The sequence below is a fragment of the Eubalaena glacialis genome, chromosome 4 (genome assembly GCF_028564815.1).
Source record: "Eubalaena glacialis isolate mEubGla1 chromosome 4, mEubGla1.1.hap2.+ XY, whole genome shotgun sequence".
NCBI lineage: Eukaryota > Metazoa > Chordata > Mammalia > Artiodactyla > Balaenidae > Eubalaena > Eubalaena glacialis.
The window spans coordinates 82824150-82846555 of NC_083719.1; positions in this window are offsets into that span (position 1 = coordinate 82824150).

A 22406-nucleotide genomic window follows, 5' to 3' on the forward strand; every position below is an offset into this window, starting at 1 on the left:
AGTCTTAGTCCTGCATTATACAAATGCATTGTACAATATTTGGAAATTATGTAAAAATCAATATGAACATGTGTATTAGAGAACCTGTTATTCTCACCACTGCTATTCAATTGAAATGAAATGTCTTCCAGTTGAAAACTAGCTATAGGCTAGAAATTGTTTGAAAATATTTCAATGACAAATTTTAGGTAAAAAGAAAAAAACATTTTATTAGTTATTGATAATCCCTATCTAAAATATAATCTATTTTTCTCCTAATAATTCCTCCAATTAAAGTGACTTTGTATAATGGTTCGTATAAGGGTTACCTGAAAATAAATTTGGAAATATAGCTTGGGACCAGGCTTTTCTAGAAAAAGCAAAGTCATTAAAGTGTCTGAGGATAAGGATAATAACATAAATAAAAGATTTTTTAAAATTTTAGAGTGGCTTACAAGACAAACTGGAGGAAAGACAGATTGGAACAGAAAATATTTAGGAAGGCTTCAAAACTTTACAGGAACAATCATAATGAAATAAACTTGGGTTGATAATGATAACTAAAAAACAGAAATAGTAAATTTAAGTGATAATGAGCATGTTGCATCAGCAGGATTTGGTGACCTATTTGATGAAAGATGACTTAGAGAAAGGAGAATCTGAAATTGCTCTACATTTTGAACCTCAGTGATCCGGAGAACGGTGATTTTAAAGTGAGAAGATAAATTTTATATTCACAATGTTCAATTTAATGCACTAGTGATATTTATTTTGTACAGTGGTAAAAGAAATGTCTCGCAAGCAGGTGAAAATTAAGGGCTACCATTGAAGAAATTTATAAAAAGTTTAGGTATAAATTATGAGACCGAGGCTTATTTGAAGTAGTATTAATAAGTATCCTTATAAAAAAAGATAGAAGATGGAAGATAGCAACTCTGTTTTAAAACAAATTATGTCAAAATATAAGTTTTCTAGAAAAAAATGGAAAACATTTATAATATGTGTACAGTTTTGGAAGTGAGAGTCCTGAAAGTAAGGGAAATTTGGAAGGACTTAATGAAGGAAATAAAGTCAAGGGGGAAGTAGCTTTGTCACAATTCTTTGGAGGAATTTGGCACTAGCAATGCAACAGATACTGAGAGCTCATTCACCACAAAGGCAATATCCTTCACCATGGACTCATGTGGTCCCTTGCTAAATTATATAGAACTACGATTATGGTCAACTTATACCTTATTGTCAAGCCATGAGAATAAAATTGTAAACTGGAACATTCTTGGTGAAACTAGGCCATGTCCTGATTCACCTAACCTATAATCTTTGTTATCTCAGTACAAATTTTTGTATCTCAATACAAATATTCCTTATTACAAATAATATTCTGATTAATATAAGCCATTCAGTTTGGTTCATGCTGAGTTCAAATTGATAATTCATGACACTTGTACTTCAAAAAAGTTTTAGGAATAAATTTAACTAAGGTAGTAAAAGATCTGTACACTGAAAATTATGAACATTGACATTTGTATTTTATGTTTAAAATATTTCCCTTGAAAAAATAAAGTAACTGCTTTTAACTTACAGATCCTTAGTAAAATCCTTTTAATTCTGCCTTGATCACTTTACAATTATTTGTTTTATCTCATATTAACTCAGCATCCTGCATCACTCTGTCCTACTAAATGGTTTATATCCATATCAGTATCCACATTACAGTGCTTGTTATTAGGCCAGCTCTGTTCATTGTGTCCTACTTTAAGAATGCCATTGCCTTTAAGCAGAGAATCAGAACATTTATACACAAGTGGAAAACATTCAGTTCTAAGTATTTTTACATAAATACCGATGTGATTTAGTTAGTAAGTGTTCAAAAATAATAACAACTGAAAATATCCTTGAAAACTGCACATCATGAGATTCTTTCCAAATCTATTACCTGTAAATATAGCTTGACCTTGAGTAAAGAGTCTAAAATTCGGTGCTAATTAATCATATGGCATATTTAACATAAAATGTATTCTATAATTTATATAGTTACATAGTAGCTGTAGTTTTTTAATTGAGGTATAGTTGATTTACAACCTTGTGTTAGTTTCATGTGTACAGCAAAGTGATTCATATATATATACACATATATATACTTTTTCAAATTCTTTTCCATTATAGGTTATTACAAGATATTCAATATAGTTCCTTGTACTATACAGTATATCCTTGTTGTTTATCTATTTTATATATAGTAGTGTGTATATTTTAATCCCAAACTCCTAATTTATCCCTCCCCTACCCTTTCCCCTTTAGTAACCCTAAGTTTTTTTCCTATGTCTGTGAGTCTATTTCTGTTTTATAAATAAGTTCATTTGTATTATTTTTTAGATTCCACATATAAGTGATATCATATAATATTTGTTTTTTTCTGTTTGACTTGCTTCACTTAGTGTGATAATTAATCATATGGCATATTTAACATGAAATATATTCTATAATTTATATAGTTACATAGTGGTTATAGTTCTAAAAAGATTCTATCTGTAGGTTTTTTGCCCATTAAAAACTAATTTCTTAAGAACAAATTTACATAAAAGAAAAAAGATGCAGAATGTTTTATCAGTGCACATAATTATCACCTTCTTCACATAAACTCATTTTTCTAAATATCTTAATTTATAAGTGGGACGACTTCTTCAATTCTTATTAACTATCCACATGGAGACCATTAACTATACTACTCTAATTCATTTTCCCTCCTGCAAAGCTAATTATAACTAATCACAAGGGTTTCGGACTTGGTCAGCATTGCTTCTAACTGAAAATTGGCAAGACTCTTTGTTCTGAGGAATAAGTAGGCAGAGGAGATAGGACAAAGGACAGTGAAAATGACCTGGCCATATTTTTCTGATAAACCTAAATTGTCTGTGAATATGTCACCTTTAAATCTCTTTTCCAGTAGTTTGAAAATTATCCACTAAAAATCACTGCAGATGATGAGTTGGCACAGAATCCTAAAGAGAACAGCAATTAGTTCTAATTAAAAGTTTTCAGAACAAATGCACTTAGCTGATTTTTAGTAACAAATTTATTATTAAATAAATGACATAAATGCATCCAAGCAGTAGCAGAAAAATAATCTTTAATTTTAATGACATACCAGTGATTGATCCTCACAGCATGGACAGAAGGCATATTGTCTTGTTTTTCTAAATCTAATCAATGGCACTCCAGACCTTTTATGTTATTATGAACAAAATCAATGTTTTTGATTAGTATAAGCCATTCAGTTTGGTTCAGACTGAGCCCAAAGTCAAAGCCATTTATTATTTTAATAATAAAATGCTTTCATTTATTGAATTATAGAACGAATTTTATATCTCAGACATTACAGGAGTACATAGTGCTGTGAAATATGTGAGAATGATCATAAATATAACCTAAACTCTCCTTTTTGGCATATCTGAGAAAGATTTTAAAAGAATAATATTAATATAATCCCAATTTTTATTTTATATTGTACAATAGTAAATTAATACATTTTTTAAAAATACATTTAAAATTATGTACAAGGAAATTAATACACATAATTAACTAATTTTTTTTTACAAGAGATAAATAGACTGACACCAAGCATTGTACATGGATGACCACAACAAAAGCAACAATGATTGCAATTACCAAACATGAAACACACTCATACTATGTCATAATATTGACATTCAGTCCAGTAATCCTCCACTGTAACAGCTCCTTTACTTTGCAGTGAAAATTGATTTGTATATTCTTTGCCTCTGAGTCCTTGTGGGATTTTTTCTTTTTTTAAATTCAAACAGAAAGTCACAAAAATTATACTCATCCTCATCAGTTCACTCAGTCCCATGTAATTAATTTTTTTTCATCTTGATCTTTTGTTAGCACTTTTATGAGCTCATCAGTTTTTCATTAGAGTTCTGAAAATGCTTATTCATTCAGTTCAGCAGTACAGTCAGTTACCAGAAACCTGTACTTGTCAGAGTCTTCTCCATGAATTTCCAGAAGATGAAACCCTTTTATAGGAACATATTTACAAAAGCATCAGAGTACACCCAGAACTGTCTGTAAATGACAAAAGACTTAAAAATGACCACGGTTAAAGATTTGATGAAAGTTCATAATAATGCGGTTGACAAGAAAATTAGTTATTTCTGAGATATACATTTTAAAGTAATAACTAGGATTATGACTTATAACATTATACCAGAACATATAAGATTTTTAGAAATTTCATGTAATGTCTGAAACATTTATATTAACATATTTCCATACAAATAACCCAATGAAAGTTTAGTATTAGTTGTTTGGTTTGTTTGTTTATATGCAGGTTCTTATTAGTCATCCATTTTATACACATCAGTGTATACATGTCAATCCCAATCGCCCAATTCAGCACACCACCATCCCCACCCCACCGCAGTTTTCCCCCCTTGGTGTCCATATGTCTGTTCTCTACATCTGTGTCTCAACTTCTGCCCTGCAAACCGGCTCATCTGTACCATTTTTCTAGGTTCCACATACATGCGTTAATATACGATATTTGTTTTTCTCTTTCTGACTTACTTCACTCTGTATGACAGTCTCTAGATCCATCCACGTCTCAACAAATGACTCAATTTCGTTCCTTTTTATGGCTGAGTAATATTCCATTGTATATATGTACCACAACTTCTTTATCCATTCGTCTATTGATGGGCATTTAGGTTGCTTCCATGACCTGACTATTGTAAATAGTGCTGCAATGAACATTCGGGTGTATGTGTCTTTTTGAATTACGGTTTTCTCTGGGTATATGCCCAGTAGTGGGATTGCTGGGTCATATGGTAATTCTATTTTTAGTTTTTGAAGGAACCTCCATATTGTTCTCCATAGTGGCTGTATCAATTTACATTCCCACCAACAGTGCAAGAGGGTTCCCTTTTCTCCACACCCCCTCCAGCATTTGTTGTTTGTAGATTTTCTGATGATGCCCATTCTAACTGGTGTGAGGTGATACCTCATTGTAGTTTTGATTTGCATTTCTCTAATAATTAGTGATGTTGAGCAGCTTTTCATGTGCTTCGTGGCCGTCTGTATGTCTTCTTTGGAGAAATGTCTATTTAGGTCTTCTGCCCATTTTTGGATTGGGGTGTTTGTTTCTTTAATATTGAGCTGAATGAGCTGTTTATATATTTTGGAGATTAATCCTTTGTCCGTTGATTCGTTTGCAAATATTTTCTCCCATTCTGAGGGTTGTCTTTTCGTCTTGTTTATGGTTTCCTTTGCTGTGCAAAAGCTTTGAAGTTTCATTAGGTCCCATTTGTTTATTTTTGTTTTTATTTCCATTACTCTAGGAGGTGGATCAAAAAAGATCTTGCTGTGATTTATGTCAAAGAGTGTTCTTCCTATGTTTTCCTCTAAGAGTTTTATAGTGTCCAGTCTTACATTTAGGTCTCTAATCCATTTTGAGTTTATTTTTGTGTATGGTGTTAGGGAGTATTCTAATTTCATTCTTTTACATGTAGCTGTCCAGTTTTCCCAGCACCACTTATTGAAGAGACTGTCTTTTCTCCATCGTATATCTTTGCCTCCTTTGTCATAGATTAGTTGACCATAGGTGCGTGGGTTTATCTCTGGGCTTTCTATCTTGTTCCATTGATCTGTGTTTCTGTTTTTGTGCCAGTACCATATTGTCTTGATTACTGTAGCTTTGTAGTATAGTCTGAAGTCAAGGAGTCTGATTCCTCCAGCTCCGTTTTTTTCCCTCAAGACTGCTTTGGCTATTCGGGGGTCTTTTGTGTCTCCATACAAATTTTAAGATGATTTGTTCTAGTTCCGTAAAAAATGCCATTGGTAATTTGATAGGGATTGCATTGAATCTGTAGATTGCTTTGGGTAGTATAGTCATTTTCACAATGTTGATTCTTCCAATCCAAGAACATGGTATATCTCTCCATCTGTTGGTATCATCTTTAATTTCTTTCATCAGTGTCTTATAGTTTTCTGCATACAGGTCTTTTGTCTCCCTAGGTAGGTTTATTCCTAGGTATTTTATTCTTTTTGTTGCAATGGTAAATGGGAGTGTTTCCATAATTTCTCTTTCAGATTTTTCATCATTAGTGTATAGGAATGCAAGAGATTTCTGTGCCTTAATTTTGTATCCTGCAACTTTATCATATTCATTAATTAGCTCTAGCAGTTTTCTGGTGGCAGTTTTAGGATTCTCTATGTATAGTATCATGTCATCTGCAAACAGTGACAGTTTTACTTCTTCTTTTCCCATTTGTATTCCTTTTATTTCTTTTTCTTCTCTGATTGCCGTGGCTAGGACTTCCAGAACTATGTTGAATAATAGTGGTGAGAGTGGACATCCTTGTCTCGTTCCTGATCTTAGAGGAAATGCTTTCAGTTTTTCACCGTTGAGAATGATGTTTCCTGTGGGTTTGTCATATATGGCCTTTATTATGTTGAGGTAGTTTCCCTGTATGCCCACTTTCTGGAGAGTTTTTATCATAAATGGGTGTTGAATTTTGTCAAAAGCTTTTTCTGCATCTATTGAGACGATCATATGGTTTTTATTCTTCAATTTGTTAATATGGTGTATCACATTGATTGATTTGCGTATATTGAAGAATCCTTGCATCCCTGGGATAAATCCCACTTGACCATGGTGTATGATCCTGTTAATGTGTTGTTGGATTCTGTTTGCTAGTATTTTGTTGAGGATTTTTGCATCTATATTCATCAGTGATATTGGTCTGTACTTTTCTTTTTTTGTAGTGTCTTTGTCTGGTTTTGGTATCAGGGTGATGGTGGCCTCATAGAATGAGTGTGGGAGTGTTCTTTCCTCTGCAATTTTTTGGAAGAGTTTGGGAAGGATGGGTGTTAGCTCTTCTCTAAACGTTTGATAGAATTCACCTGTGAAGCCATCTGGTCCTGGACTTTTGTTTGTTGCAAGATTTTTAATCACAGTTTCAATTTCATTACTTGTGATTGGTCTGTTCATATTTTCTGCTTCTTCCTGGTTCAGTCTTGGAAGGTTATACCTTTCTAAGAATTTGTCCATTTCTTCCAGGTTGTCCATTTTATTGGCATAGAGTTGCTTGTAGAAGTCTCTTAGGGTGCTTTGTATTTCTGCAGTGTCTGTTGTAACTTCTCCTTTTTCATTTCTGATTTTATTGATTTGAGTCCTCTCCCTCTTTTTCTTGATGAGTCTGGCTAATGGCTTATCAATTTTGTTTATCTTCTCAAAGAACCAGCTTTTAGTTTTATTGATCTTTGCTATTGTTTTCTTTGTTTCTATTTCATTTATTTCCACTCTGATCTTTATGATTTCTTTCCTTCTGCTAACTTTGGGTTTTGTTTGTTCTTCTTTCTCTAGTTTCTTTAGGTGTAAGGTTAGATTGTTTACTTGAGATTTTTCTTGTTTCTTTAGGTAGGCTTGTATAGCTATAAACTTCCCTCTTAGAACTGCTTTTGCTGCATCCCATAGGTTTTGGGTCGTCGTGTTTTCATTGTCATTTGTCTCTAGGTATTTTCTGATTTCCTCTTTGATTTCTTCAGTGATCTCTTGGTTATTTAGTAACGTATTGTTTAGCCTCCGTGTGTTTGTGTTTTTTACGTTTTTTTCCCTGTAATTCATTTCTAATCTCATAGCGTTGCGGTCAGAAAAGATGCTTCATATGATTTCAATTTTCTTAAATTTACTGAGGCTTGATTTGTGACCCAAGATGTGATCTATCCTGGAGAATGTTCCATGCGCACTTGAGAAGAACGTGTAATCTGCTGTTTTTGGATGGAATGTCCTATAAATATCAATTAAATCTATCTGGTCTATTGTGTCATTTAAAGCTTCTGTTTCCTTATTTATTTTCATTTTGGATGATCTGTCCATTAGTGTAAGTGAGGTGTTAAAGTCCCCCACTATTATTGTGTTACTGTCAATTTCCTCTTTTATAGCTATTAGCAGTTGCCTTATGTATTGAGGTGCTCCTATGTTAGGTGCATATATATTTATAATTGTTATATCTTCTTCTTGGATTGATCCCTTGATCATTATGTAGTGTCCTTCCTTGTCTCTTGTAACATTCTTTATTTTAAAGTCTATTTTATCTGATAGGAGTATAGCTACTCCAGCTTTCTTTTGATTTCCATTTGCATGGAATATCTTTTTCCATCCCCTCACTTTCAGTCTGTATGTGTCCCTAGGTCTAAAGTGGGTCTCTTGTAGACAGCATATATATGGGTCTTGTTTTTGTATCCATTCAGCAAGCCTGTGTCTTTTGGCTGGAGCATTTAATCCATTCACGTTTAAGGTAATTATCAATATGTATGTTCCTATGACCATTTTCTTAATTGTTTTGGGTTTGTTTTTGTAGTTCCTTTTCTTCTCTTGTGTTTCCCACTTAGAGAAGTTCCTTTAACATTTGTTGTAGAGCTGGTTTGGTGGTGCTGAATTCTCTTAGCTTTTGCTTGTCTGTAAAGCTTTTGATTTCTCCATCAAATCTAAATGAGATCCTTGCCGGGTAGAGTAATCTTGGTTGTAGGTTCTTCCCTTTCATCACTTTAAGTATATCATGCCACTCCCTTCTGGCTTGTAGAGTTTCTGCTGAGAAATCAGCTGGTAACCTTATGGGAGTTCCCTTGTATGTTATTTGTCGTTTTTCCCTTGCTGCTTTCAATAATTTTTCTTTGTCTTTAATTTTTGCCACTTTGATTACTATGTGTCTCAGCGTGTTTCTCCTTGGGTTTATCCTGTATGGGACTCTCTGTGCTTCCTGGACTTGGGTGGCTATTTCCTTTCCCATGTTAGGGAAGTTTTCAACTATAATCTCTTCAAATATTTTCTCGGGTCCTTTCTCTCTCTCTTCTCCTTCTGGGACCCCTATAATGCGAATGTTGTTGTGTTTAATGTTGTCCCAGAGGTCTCTTAGGCTGTCTTCATTTCTTTTCATTCTTTTTTCTTTAGTCTGTTCTGCAGCAGTGAATTCCACCATTCTGTCTTCCAGGTCACTTATCCGTTTTTCTGCGTCAGTTATTCTACTATTGATTCCTTCTAGTGTATTTTTCATTTCAGTTATTGTATTGTTCATCTCTGTTTGTTTGTTCTTTAATTCTTCTAGGTCTTTGTTAATCATTTCTTGCATGTTCTCAATCTTTGCCTCCATTCTTATTCCGAGGTCCTGGATCATCTTCACTATCATTATTCTGAATTCTTTTTCTGGAAGGTTGCCTATCTCCACTTCATGTAGTTGTTTTTCTAGGGTTTTATCTTGTTCCTTCATCTGGTATGTAGCCGTCTGCCTTTTCATCTTGTCTATCTTTCTGTAAATGTGGTTTCTGTTCCACAGGCTGCAGGACTGTAGTTTTTCTTGCTTCTGCTGTCTGCCCTCTGGTGGTTGAGGCTATCTAAGAGGCTTGATGGGAGGCTCTGGAGGTGGGTAGAGCTGACTGTTGCTGTGGCAGTCAGAGCTCCGTAAAACTTTAATCCACTTGACTGTTGATGGGTGGGGCTGGGTTCCCTCCCTGTTGGTTGTTTTGCCTGAGGCAACCCAACACTGGAGCCTACCCGGGCTCTTTGGTGGGGCTAATGGCAGACTCTGGGAGGGCTCACGCCAAAGAGTACTTCCCAGAACCTCTGCTGCCAGTGTCCTTGTCCCCACGGTGAAACAGAGCCAGCCCCCGCCTCTGCAGGAGACCCCCCAACACCAGCAGGTATGTCTGGTTCAGTCTCCCCCAGGGTCACTGCTCCTTCCCCTGGGTCCCGATGCACACACTATTTTGTGTGCGCCCTCCAAGAGTGGGGTCTCTGTTTCCCCCAGTCCTGTCGAAGTCCTGCAATCAGTTCCCACTAGGCTTCAAAGTCTGATTCTCTATGAATTCCTCCTCCCGTTGCCGGACCCCCAGGTTGGGAAGCCTGACGTGGGGCTCAGAACGTTCACTCCAGTGGGTGGACTTCTGTGGTATAAGTGCTCGCCAGTCTGTGAGTCACCCACCCAGCAGTTATGGGATTTGATTTTACTCTGATTGCGCCCCTCCTACCGTCTCACTGTGGCTTCTCCTCTGTCCTTGGACGTGGGGTATCCTCCTTGGTGAAGTCCAGTGTCTTCCTGTCGATGATTGTCCAGCAGCCAGTTGTGATTCTGGTGCTCTCGCAAGAGGGAGTGAGAGCACGTCCTTCTACTCCGCCATCTTGGTTAATCCTCCCATAATTAACTAGTTTTACATTTAGACTTTGGAAATATTTCTACAGGCATTATTTATCTAAAATACATATATCTACAAAGAATCAATTGGAGTAGAAATTTGGAGATTTTTCCATGCATTTGTTCAATGCGTATAATTTCTAAATTGTTGACTAATGCATCCAGAAGTCTGCTTTGTACTCTCTTACATTCACCAAATATAGTAGTGTGCAGCAAAGTATCTTCTTTAAAATCTCTAATGGCTTCTTATCACTGACAGCATAAATGCCAAAAAAAGTTTACATGGAAGACAAGATTCTTTGGATCCTTCAAGTCTCCCACTACACTGCTTCCTCGGGTCCCACACCCTGGCTCCTGAAGGTTACGGTACTTCCTGTTCGTTCAACCTATTTTATACTTTTACACTGGTATGCTTTTCCTCATTACCTCTATTATTCCCAACTCATCATCTAATATTCAGCTCAAATATTACCTCAACTCTGAAGACAAATCAATAATCAATCACTTGTGTGTTCAGAACACTTTCTATAAAATTTCTTATGGCACTTAAGAACTTCAATTATTTGTTTATATTCTGCATCACCTGTTAAAGTAAAATATTCTCAAAAGCCACAACTATGCTTATTTCATCTTTGTGTACCACAATTTTGGCTTGACTATAGCTAGAGTTGGGTATGACAACTAAAGCCAAAATATAGGGGGAAGTGGGAAAAAATAAGAAAAATCCTTTAAGATAAACATTAGAAAAGAGAAAGTCAACTAAGTGGCTAGCTTGGTTTAAAGTAAAACCAAATAGATATATTGAATATGGACATTAAAATATTCTTCCCAGAAAGGCAGGTAGTATTTTGACAGTAAGTTTAACACAAATAACAATAGATAAATTGTGACAATTCACAAAATTTCCATTACAAACAATGAGTGTAATCACTTACCAAAGTTCTGAGAGACTCATTATCCTGGATCCTGGAAATTAATCAATCTTCTTTCTACAGATACCCCTTGAAGTGAGCAGTGAAATCTATGCTAAAATCCGTCTTCCTTTGGATAATAGCAAAATGTCCTAGATTTATGGTTTTCTAATTTTACTATCAGAACATGTGTACATTCTCTGGTATGGCCACTGTGAGGACTTCAGAGTTCTATACAACCTGACTTAAACCTCCACACTGCATAGCCAGGTGGAAAAGGCAAATTTCTCAATTTTCAGGCAGTTGTACAAGGCAGAAGTCTATGGATGGGACCACATTGTATAAAAGCAAAATATTAGGTATAGAATTGGCTGTGTGATCTTGAAAGACAATTCAACTTCTCTGTACTCCATTTTTCTCAAATGGACATTGAAGAGATTAGCTTATATAGTTATCTGAGGGCCTTACCAGTACTGCAGTGTCAATTAATTTCTTCAGACCAACTGTGTTTTAAGCCTCTATAGTTTAATAATTTTAAAATATATACCATAAAATTGTGACAACCATTGTGTTTTAAGGATTTCCTTTCTCCTATCAAGCACAGTACCTCCCACTTCTCTCTGACTGAGTGATCAAGTGCAAAGAACTTAGACATCTCTCTTCAGTCTTAGGCTCTGAACATGTGGACATGCCTTAACTTCTGTATGTGTTTTTCCTTTCCCCCCCAGCTTTATTGAGATATAATAGTTATATAACATTGAAGTTTAAGGTATATAACTGGTGATTTGATGATAGATGTATATGTTGCAAAATGATTACCACAATAAGGTTGGTTAACACATCCAATACCTCATATAATTACCCTTTTTGTAAGTTATACTTACATATTGTTAGTTATACACATTGTAAGTTCTGTAGGATTTTATAAGTTATGTAGGATTTTGACTGTCTTCATCCTAAAGTCCTTATACCTGAAATATAGACATAAAAAAGTTGTGTACATATGCATCCACACCTATGTGCATTCACATGCACACAGAATGAGGTGAAGGAAAAGTGTCATTCAAATATCTTGTCAGGACCTGCTTTGGAGGATTCCAAACTAGAATCTTGAAGAGTAATGCAATTAAACTTTATATGTGCACGAAGTGCAAAAGGAGGACTAATAAGAGGTAGACTATGTCTACATTATACTGTTAAGGTTGTCAATCTTTCCAGAGAGCCACATTAGGGTGATTCTTGATAGCTCCTTTTAGCTGAGTTATAGATTAATTAGGTCATTTCCATAATTTAAAGAAATGCACTAGTACTCTGATCTTCTTAACATTTATTTTCTATTGTCTGTAACATTTAATTTTCTTATACTTTAGTGAGATTTTCTGAACTTTATCATTAAAATGTTCTATTTATTTTCTTTGCTGTTTTATGTTTATTTCCAAAGAACTTTTTCTTATTATTTGATTGATCTTATTTTATACTACCATGTCATTTTTAAAAACTTTAATAATTGAAGTATAGCATACATAAAGAAAAGTACACAAATAGCGTGTAGTTCAATAAATGTTCACAATTTGAACACGTGTGTAACTAGCACACAAATCAAAAGATGGAGGATCACTAGCACTGCAGAAGCCCCTCCCTCCTCCCACACACAGTCTCTAACCACCCCATCCTCGACTTCTAAGAAACAAGAAACCTTTAGCTCCTTTCAAAATTTACGTAAGTAGAATCATATATATGTACTCTTTTGTGTTTGCCTTATTTTACTCAATAGTATTTGTGACATTCATCTATGTTGTTATGTGTAGCTATAGTTAATTCATTCTTGTTACTGTTATTTATCACCTGTTATACCACAATTTACTGATCCATCTTAATATTAATAGACAGTTGGTTTCTTTCCAGGTTTTAGCTATTTTAAATAATAATGCAATGAATAGTCTTGTACATGCCCTTTCATGGACATATGTATGTATATGGTCCTTATCCAATCAGTTGAAATGCCTTAAGAGTGAAAAAAGTTTTCCATGAGAAGAAACTGCATGAAAATTGCAGTATCAGCTCCTGGCTGAGTTTCCAGCCTGCTGGCCTACCTTAAAGATTTTGGACTTCCCTGCTGTATGGATTTCAAACTTTCCAGCTCCCACAATTGCAGAGCCAATTCCTTGAAAAAAAATCTCTTCATATATACACATATATCCCGTTGGTTCTTTTTCTTTAGAGAACCCTGACTGATACACACACTATGCTCTAAAATGGCAAGATACATAATGTTTCTCCTCATTATCAAAAGTGTGCCTTGCTGCCATGTGCCTACTACTAAATGCTTGAAAATAGCTGTTCTTATCATTTGGTAGTTCATTATCCAGGAAAACCTGGATATACTGAGGTAAATTAATGCCTAACTCATGTTCCAAGAACAAATTCTATTTAAATAAGAGCCTGATATTAATCCCGTGGGATAAAGAATAGGCCAACTTTATTGATGGCTCTTTCTGCTTATTCCCACTCACTAAAATTCTACTCATCTTTCATGGCTTAGCCTACGTCCTCCATGAAAGCCTTGCTGATTATTTAAGTCACATGGATCTTTCTTCTCCTTGGAAACAACTGAGTACTGATTCTACACTTTTCATCTTGTTCTCTAATTGTTCTTGACTGTGTATCTTGGGTCTACAATTAGATTTTGAGCTCCGGACTTTCACCTCACTAATATCCATTGTGGATTTAAGCAGGTGATCCACTAAACAAGTGTACAGAAGGTACTGGTTGGTTTGTCAGTTTGACTTGTAACAACATGGAATAAGGCTCTTTTCAGGAAGATGACCCTTAAGGGATAGCTGATCTGTTCCATGACAATAATAGTCTATTCAACTGACAATAAAAGCCCAAAATAGAGTATAGTATATATGTAGTTACAGTACAAAGAATGATCCTAGACCACACACTAAATTGTAGCCTAAGAATGTTTTCAAGTTCCACTAAGATTGTCAATTATATACATGTTTCATATGTAATACATTTGTAAAATTATTTTTTAATTAGTGGGTATTTCTAATAACCTTGACATTCCTCTTCTTTCACACATATCCAACCACCATAAACTTTTATTATCCTAATGACATTTTAAGAGATTTGATTTACTCAGCCATAAAAAAGAACAAGATAATGCCATTTGCAGCAACATGGATGGACCTAGAGAACATCGGACAAACATATGATAGTTGTCTTTCTCTGTCTGTGAAGTAAGTCAGACAGAGAATGACAGATATCATCTGATATCACTTATATGCGGAATCTAAAATAATGGTACAAATGAACCTATTTACAAAACAAAAATTGAGTCACAGATGTAGAAAACAAACTTATGGTTACCAAGGAGGAAAGGGGGGAGATAAATTGGGGGATGGGGATTGACATATACACACTACTATCAATACATATAAAAGATAACTAATAACCTACTGTATAGCACAGGGAACACTATTTGGTGCTCTGTAATGACCTATATGGGAATGGAGTCTAGAAGAGAGTGGATATATGTATATGTATGGCTGATTCACTTTGCTGTACAGCAGAAACTAACACAACATTGTAAATCAACTATACTCCAATTTAAAATGTTTAAAAAAGAGATCTGATCATATTAGTGACATTCATGGTGTGTATATTCAGAGCCATTCACAAATAGAAAAATTCACAAATTTATTCTGCTATACACTTTCTTACTTAAATTTTGTTTTATGGCTAGGTGCCATCATTGGTAGTTAAATTTATTTTTAGAGCATTTTATATCCAGAGTAAAAGTTAAATCACCTCAAGGGAGTTTTTCTACATGTTCCAACAGGTAAAGGTAATGAATGGTTCTCTGCAATATACATGGTTTAACTGTCAACTGAGCAACTTATTCCCTCACATAGATTTTCAACATATGCGTTTCAAATTTGCTACTCAGAAAATTATCTCTTTACTACCTCTCAGAAACCTTTGAGAGTATATTACTGGTGAAAACATATGTGTTTTATTTGGAAAAATAAAAATCTAGGGCACTAACCTGATCAGAGGTGGCAAAATAGAAGCTTAGAATCCAAAACTGGACAAGAATTTATTCTCTCCCTCCCTCCCTCCCTCCCTCCCTTCCTTCATTCTTTCTTTCTCATCATAAATGTCTTAGTTGGGAAGATTTTGCATAAATTATGTATTTGTGATTTATTTAGAGAAATCAAAAGACCTAGCAACATGGGTAATGTTTCTGCATGGCTCGTGCTGAGTAAGTTTCCACTTAAGACAAGTATTCTTCTTCCATCAACCACAGTCCTCATCTTATAATATTAAAGCTAAGAATGGTCATTTAAGTGAACTGGTTGTTCTGACGATAGTGACAGACTTTACTCACATTATTATTATAGACTCAACTTCACCTTTAAGGTCCGTCGCCTGATTCATAGCCAAATATATATGAGATCCTCATTATAGATTCAGTTTTTCTGTCCCACCACCTGATCTACCGTTCTATGCGGACTATAAAAGATAATACTACTGAAGTCTTCATGCTGCTTCAGAAGATAAAGGGCATCTTCAGATCACACATTTGAGCACCACTCCTCCCCCAAGGCTGGTAATTTTAAATGACTACTTCTGCTTTCTCATTTATATCACTGAAAACTTCCATTAAGAAGGAGTCGACAGAATAGTTTCAGAGTATCCTGGTGATAAGTTCCTTAGCGTTTATTTTGCTTTAGTTAATAGAAATCTTTGTGTTTTCATCAGCAAGGAATCTCTACATGAAGATGTGTTTTCACTGTTAATGAGGATATTAAAAGGAAGAAATGGAAAAGTGACATCTAGCTGAGTAGACTGGTTTTAACATTAAGCTTATGATGCTACCCAATATGACTTGTCTGTAGCAGGAGAGGAGTTACTTAATTTATCAACACAACAGGCTAGAGGGAAACCCATTGTGTTAGTTGTCCTTATAAATGAAAACCAATGCCTCGTTGGCCTCCAGCATGTCACTGTGCCGGGACACTTCATGTCTGATGGAATAATAAGTGACTGCACATGCAGTGCCTCACAGCACACACAAAGCAAGTCTCATCTCTTATTACCTCAAACAATACAGAAATCTTCCTGCACCGCAGAACTTGAGTCATCTTTCTGAAAAATAAAATAGAAATACCCTTCATTTTAAAACAAAAACAGAGTGATCTGTATATGTCAAACATTTAGAGTAACAAGTCATTGGTTCCTTCTTCCTTGTATCCTCTCTGTCTTTCTATATCCTCTAATGAAATTTGACTGTTAGCCTGCTATTTCCAATCCGAGGCTTACATGCTGATTTTGCTACCTACTTAACCATTCTGTTGCAGACAAAGGAGCAATAGGAGGAAGTATTGTACTTTTCTATGGAAAATTGTACTTTTCTAGATAAAATTGATGTATCTCCTATATGTTGCACACAGCACATGAGCAAAATATTTTAGATTATTTTTTCCCCAAAGAGGACAGAATGACTGAGAGGAAGTCAGAAGACCCAGCTCCATATTTTACTGAGGAATCTTATCCAAGTCATATAACCTGTCTGAGCTTCATTTGGCATTCCAATAAACAGAAGTCAATTACAGTAATAATAATAATAATAATAATAAATACTTCAGAGAATCATAAGAAACAAATGAAAAAAGCCAGATAAAGGCTAAAGTATCAATGTAAATTATAACATAGGTGATAAAAAAATATTATCCTTCTAATACTTCCTCATCTGAGCCCCTTAGATTTTTTTGCAGCATTCTGTCCCCACTTCCACCTGACATACCAAGTCCTGTCATGTTGAATTCAGGCTGACTGTGCCCTTGTCCACAAGGCAAGAAATCCAAATCAAAACACACCATTGTAAAGCAATTATACTCCAATAAAGATGTTAAGAACAGACTTCCTCGTCCTCGATTCTGTCTCCATCCTAGCTGGATAAAGCCAAATCCCATTCAGTCACAGCCTCCCCAGGAAATTATTTGGTTTATCAAATAAATTTTTTATTTCTAAGGTATTACTGGATTGGGGATTAATTAAAGACAAGGAAAAATAACAATGATAGCAACAATAATAATGGGAGGAAATACAATGTCAGCATTCTTGAAATGAGCACAGGCCCCTTTCCATAAATACCTATCTCATATAGAACTCTGTATATATAACTTATATTACTTATACATATTATCTCATATATCTCGTAGATACAACCTACATTATTTCATAAACATACATATATATGTAAAACCTTGTATTACCACCTTTATCTAAGGTCACTCAGGTCACACCACCACAAAGTGCTGTATCTGAGCTACCAGATATGATTTTTCATTCCCCCAAACTACAAAACTATTATGCTTCTCTATTTCTGAAACAGAAGGAACTCAGCAAGGAAATTCACACACAATGGCTGCTAACAGAAGGACTTCAAGAAATTTCTTCTGGCATAGAGCAAAGTGACGATCTGCTCGGACTACACAGAGGGCTGGGATAACATTCAGGTTGGGCCAAACATGCAATATACGAGAAAATCATCTGGATGAATCCAGAGGTCAACAAACATCATCACCTTGTGTATTAGGGTAATTTATCTAGTTGTTCTAATGGACAACTATGGCTTAACTATAAAAGTTTATTTTTTATTCTTCATGGTCTGATGCAAATTAGGTGTCTCCAAAGTCTTATATCTGGTTAGACCAACTGTAAAACACAGCCCCATGGTTGTATAGCAGGAGAAAGTGAAGTGTGGAAGAGACATGCCAGCTGCTAGCTGCTTAGATTTCAAGTTCCACAAATCACCTCATATCAAACATAGCCATATGGGACCATCTCATTGCAAGGAAGGCTGAAAATTGCAGGTAAGCTGTTGCAGTCATTCCACGGAGGGGAGTTGGGCCACCTGACCCAAAATTTGATTCAGATATCCAGACTGATGATACCACACATGCAACAAGAATATATGAAAAGGTTTATTACTCATATAATAAAGCTCTTTGGGGAGAGGGCAAGGAAGTTTCCCAAACAGGTCCAAAAATGTGCAGATAGGGCCAATTGCTGTCCAGAGTATCTAGGTAGGGTGACTGGCTTGGTGTTTTATGGTGCTTAGCAGTGGGGTGAGAGTTCTCTCACAAGGGCCAGAGCTTGCATGGCTTGAAGTTCCACCAACACCAAAGGAGGGAGCATCTGGGTTCCTTATCAGCACACCCAGATAAGAAGACGGGGAAGGGTGAAGAGATGTGGTTTGATGTGCAGTCAAACCCTTCACTGCATTTCACCCCTGATTGATGACTGAAATGTGTGTTTCATTTATTTTCATTTGAACTTGTTTGGATAAGTCATGTGGCTTACCTAACTCTTTGATGTCTGTAGCCTTAGATTGATAAGGGAGGCAGAAGTTCCACTAAATGGCTGTTCAAAAGCCCAGAATTGTGGTTCTTAGGAAGTGAAATGAGTGCTTTGGTCACTATCATTAGATCCTGAAAGGGATAAGGAGCATCTTGGTGAGGACTTGTGAATTTAATGTGTGTAGAGACATGTGTGATTTTGACTTATATTTTCAAAATCTGTGAGGCAAGAGACTCCAGACCTTTTACCCTAAAGGAGGAAACCTTGGATATGAAATTATTGTTGCTTCCATTGGCCAGATCAGATGGGCAATGACCCACGAGTCTGTAAAAGTGTTCAGAGGGTGGCTGTTGTTTTCCAGGGAATCTGTCCTAAGATAACTGCTTGAAGTTTAGTTAATTGTGCTAACCCTTCGGCCTCATCCTTTATCAGTTAAGGAAGGGAAAGCAGCAGCTTTCTAGAAAGTCCCATCACATGTAACGATGACACTACCATCCATAAATATAAAATTTCCCTTTGATGTTCACAAGGGGCTCCCCAGGTAGCCAAGGGGTCCAAGAGAGGGGTGACCTCCTCCAGCATCATGGCATTTGTCAAGGGATCAAGAACAGGAAAAGCTACCTCCTCCTATGGGTATGATACACTAGAGGGACCAGATTTGACTCTATACCCATAGATAGGTATACTTTTCATTTAGGCAAGAAGGTTTCTGTGGTTGGACCAAGCTTGCAAGGTGCTGCTTCCATGAACCAAGGCACAATGGGCATCTGGGTATAGAGGGTAACAGGCTCAGGGACTATGAGAGACTCTGTTTTCAGGAGATCAGAGTATGTGATCAGCAATTGCCTCCATAGTGGCATAGTGGAAGCTGAGAAAGGCAATTTCCTGCATTGGAATCCAGTGTACCACTAATGGTCTTCATGAGGGATCCAGACACTCCAAGATGCCTGAGAGGATGTTGCTAAATCCTCTACAATGAAGGAGTTTCTTGTGGGCATTAATGAGAGTGTCCATTGTATAGCAATTTGCACAGATTCCATAGCCTTTTTTGTAAGAGTCCCGTTCAACATGGGTGGAATTGTGACTCAGTATAAATGGGCGTAAGTAAAATTTGTAAATGAGGGATTTATTGCTTGCAGAACACAAAAAGGCATAAAAGATGTTGGGCTTATATTAATGTTGTGGGTTTTGAGATGGGAAATGGATGTCCTGACAGCATCAGAGATGGAATGGCTTTCAGGTTACCAAATAATTTTCAGTAATTAATTGAGGCTTTGTAGTATGTGTGGGGCAATGGTCCATTCCCTTTTTGTTAACTCCTTTGTGAATATTTGTATGTCCTGAATGGGTATATCAAGAATTTCAAATGGATCTTGAAGGAGATCATCAGTATGATGTCACACCTGATCTTCTGGAAGGAATTGAATGTGGCTAAGACATATTCATACAATTGCATTATTTACAACAATCTCACTTAAAAATCTGGTAGCTAAAAAAAAATACTAGTTCATCAACTCTTGTATCTCTTTTCAATAGCCAGTCACCTTCCCCTCCAAATAATCTCTCTTGACTGTCCCACATGGCCTTCAAATCCTCTGTCCACCAAGTTATAACCCCAGCCCCCTCCCCGCTTTCCACCACTTCCTGTACGTTCTACTGCTCAGTAGACAGGGTGTTTATTTTTCTTTAGATAAACTCCTCCCAACTCATCTTTTTTCACCTGTTCCTGTCCTTTTGACAGAATCTGACAGATTCCTCTTCCCTCAACTAGGTTATAGCCCTCCCCCATTCAAAGCACACTTCTTCCAAGAAGAATTCTTCAGTTGAAGAAAAGGATAATAGTGTCTCAGCCATAGTCCTTCATACAATGTTTTTTAAAATTATCTGATATATTTGCATGTTATTACCTGAAATTTTAAAAAATCTATTATATTTATATTTTTCTATAGATTAATAGTGAGCTTTCAGATATATTTCTTCACTTGATTACTACAACATAAGTGAAGATAGTTAGGTTTCACATTCTAAAAGAGGAAGAAACTAAGAATCTATACGATTCTTTGGCCTATTTTACTCTCTTATTCTTGGGTTTGAACTCAGACACCACAGAGTTGTCTGCACCTTTCCAATGTTAAGAACGTCAGAACTTGCCGTATGTGTATGTAGATAGGAGGATGTTTTCACAGTATGTTTAACAGGAGCCATTTAATGTCTCCCACATTTTAAATCTTTCTCACCGCCTGTTATTGTGATCTCACTCCACCATTAGCAATATATCGACCTGGATTAAACCATGGTTCATTCCAGGAATCTCTTGCAAAATACAGTTAGAAAAGGAATCCTCTTTAATATAATTGATATAGTTGATTATGAATTAATTTCTCATAGTACTTAGTACAGATGTGAGAATATGGGCAATAAAACAGAACTTTTTGGTAGGAAGGAAAGAATGAAAGGGTTAAGGATTTGGAGGTCCCACTTTTAGTAGGTATATCCAAATGAGGCTTCATAAAAAGGTTCTTGTCTGTGAGGAGAAAATCAAGTGAAGATATAGGAAAGCTGACAAGATTATCTACACCAGCCTTAAAACTTCATACAGGTTTATTAACTTCAAAGATAGCAATAAAATATTAGCATTTTAGGGGTAGACTTTAGGCCATAGTAGAGTTCCAAGAGAACATTTCTTTAAATCCATAGTATCACAAATAATTGGAGTTGAGAAAAAATGCTAAAGAACTGATTTACCCACGTGATTTTTCAGACGAGAACATGGGACACCAGATAAAGCTGAGGAACTTATTCAGAGTCAAAAGCAAGGTTTGGATCAAGGTTTATTTTATTGCCATTTGTGCTCTATAGTGTTATCACAATGAACCATGTACAGATCTCAGTTTGGGTTGTTTTCACTCTTTTCTCTGCCTACACATTTGCCACTCTCCTCTACTATATTACGCTCATATGAGCCCTACTTGCCCTTAAGGCCCAGTTCAGAAGATCCCTGTGACCTCAGTCTGGGTCAGGGCCTCCTTTGGTGTGGCTTCTTAGCAATGTAAGTTTAATCTTGTCTAGTACTTACCACATGGAGGATCCTGAACTGTTAACTTACCTATCTTTCAGACACTGCTTGTATCCTTGTCCTATTCTCCTTTGTATCCCTAATGTTAATAACTGTCTCTAATCACTCTCCATAATCCCTCTGTGGCTGACACAAAGTAGGTGCTAAACAAATGTCGAATTCAAAGATGAATTACTACCTGCTAGAACTCTCATTTTATACAACATAAATTTCTTCTTCTTCTTTCTACTTGACTATAAGGTTAAATTCCCTTCTATGCAACATGAAATTCAAAATAGACTGACGATTTTTCCTCTACCAGCCATAATTTACAATATGATAATGGGTACTAATATTTATCTTTTCAAGTTCAATAATCTTTCTCTTCACCAGATGTTATTGAATGCATTTCATAACTTTAATTCACTGTCATTTCCCAAACTTGTAGCCCTGCCATCTCCATTCCCCAGTAAGGTCTCCAAAATAGAACAAATCTGTTTAGAAGGATACATTATAATTTTCAATTATAATAGTTCCATTCATTTATTCTACATATCTGACAGGCATTTTCCCCTATATTTTGACATCTTCAGTTCCACTGAAATATTAATAATGTTCCCAGCCTGAAGCAATATTCTTAGAAGCCTCTGTAAATTCACAACACATCAGGAGGATAAACAATTTCAGGTTATTTTAACTATTTTGCATTGAACACAAACACATTTATCAAATTAAAGGAACACTGTCAGGCACAAGAGAGCAATGGAACTCTCTACAGAAAAAAGTAACCAATACTTCATATGTGGAGGAACATTGCATGGAAGTTTTACCATGATTATTTCCCAACTGTGAAAGAAAAGGTAGACATTTTATCCAAGT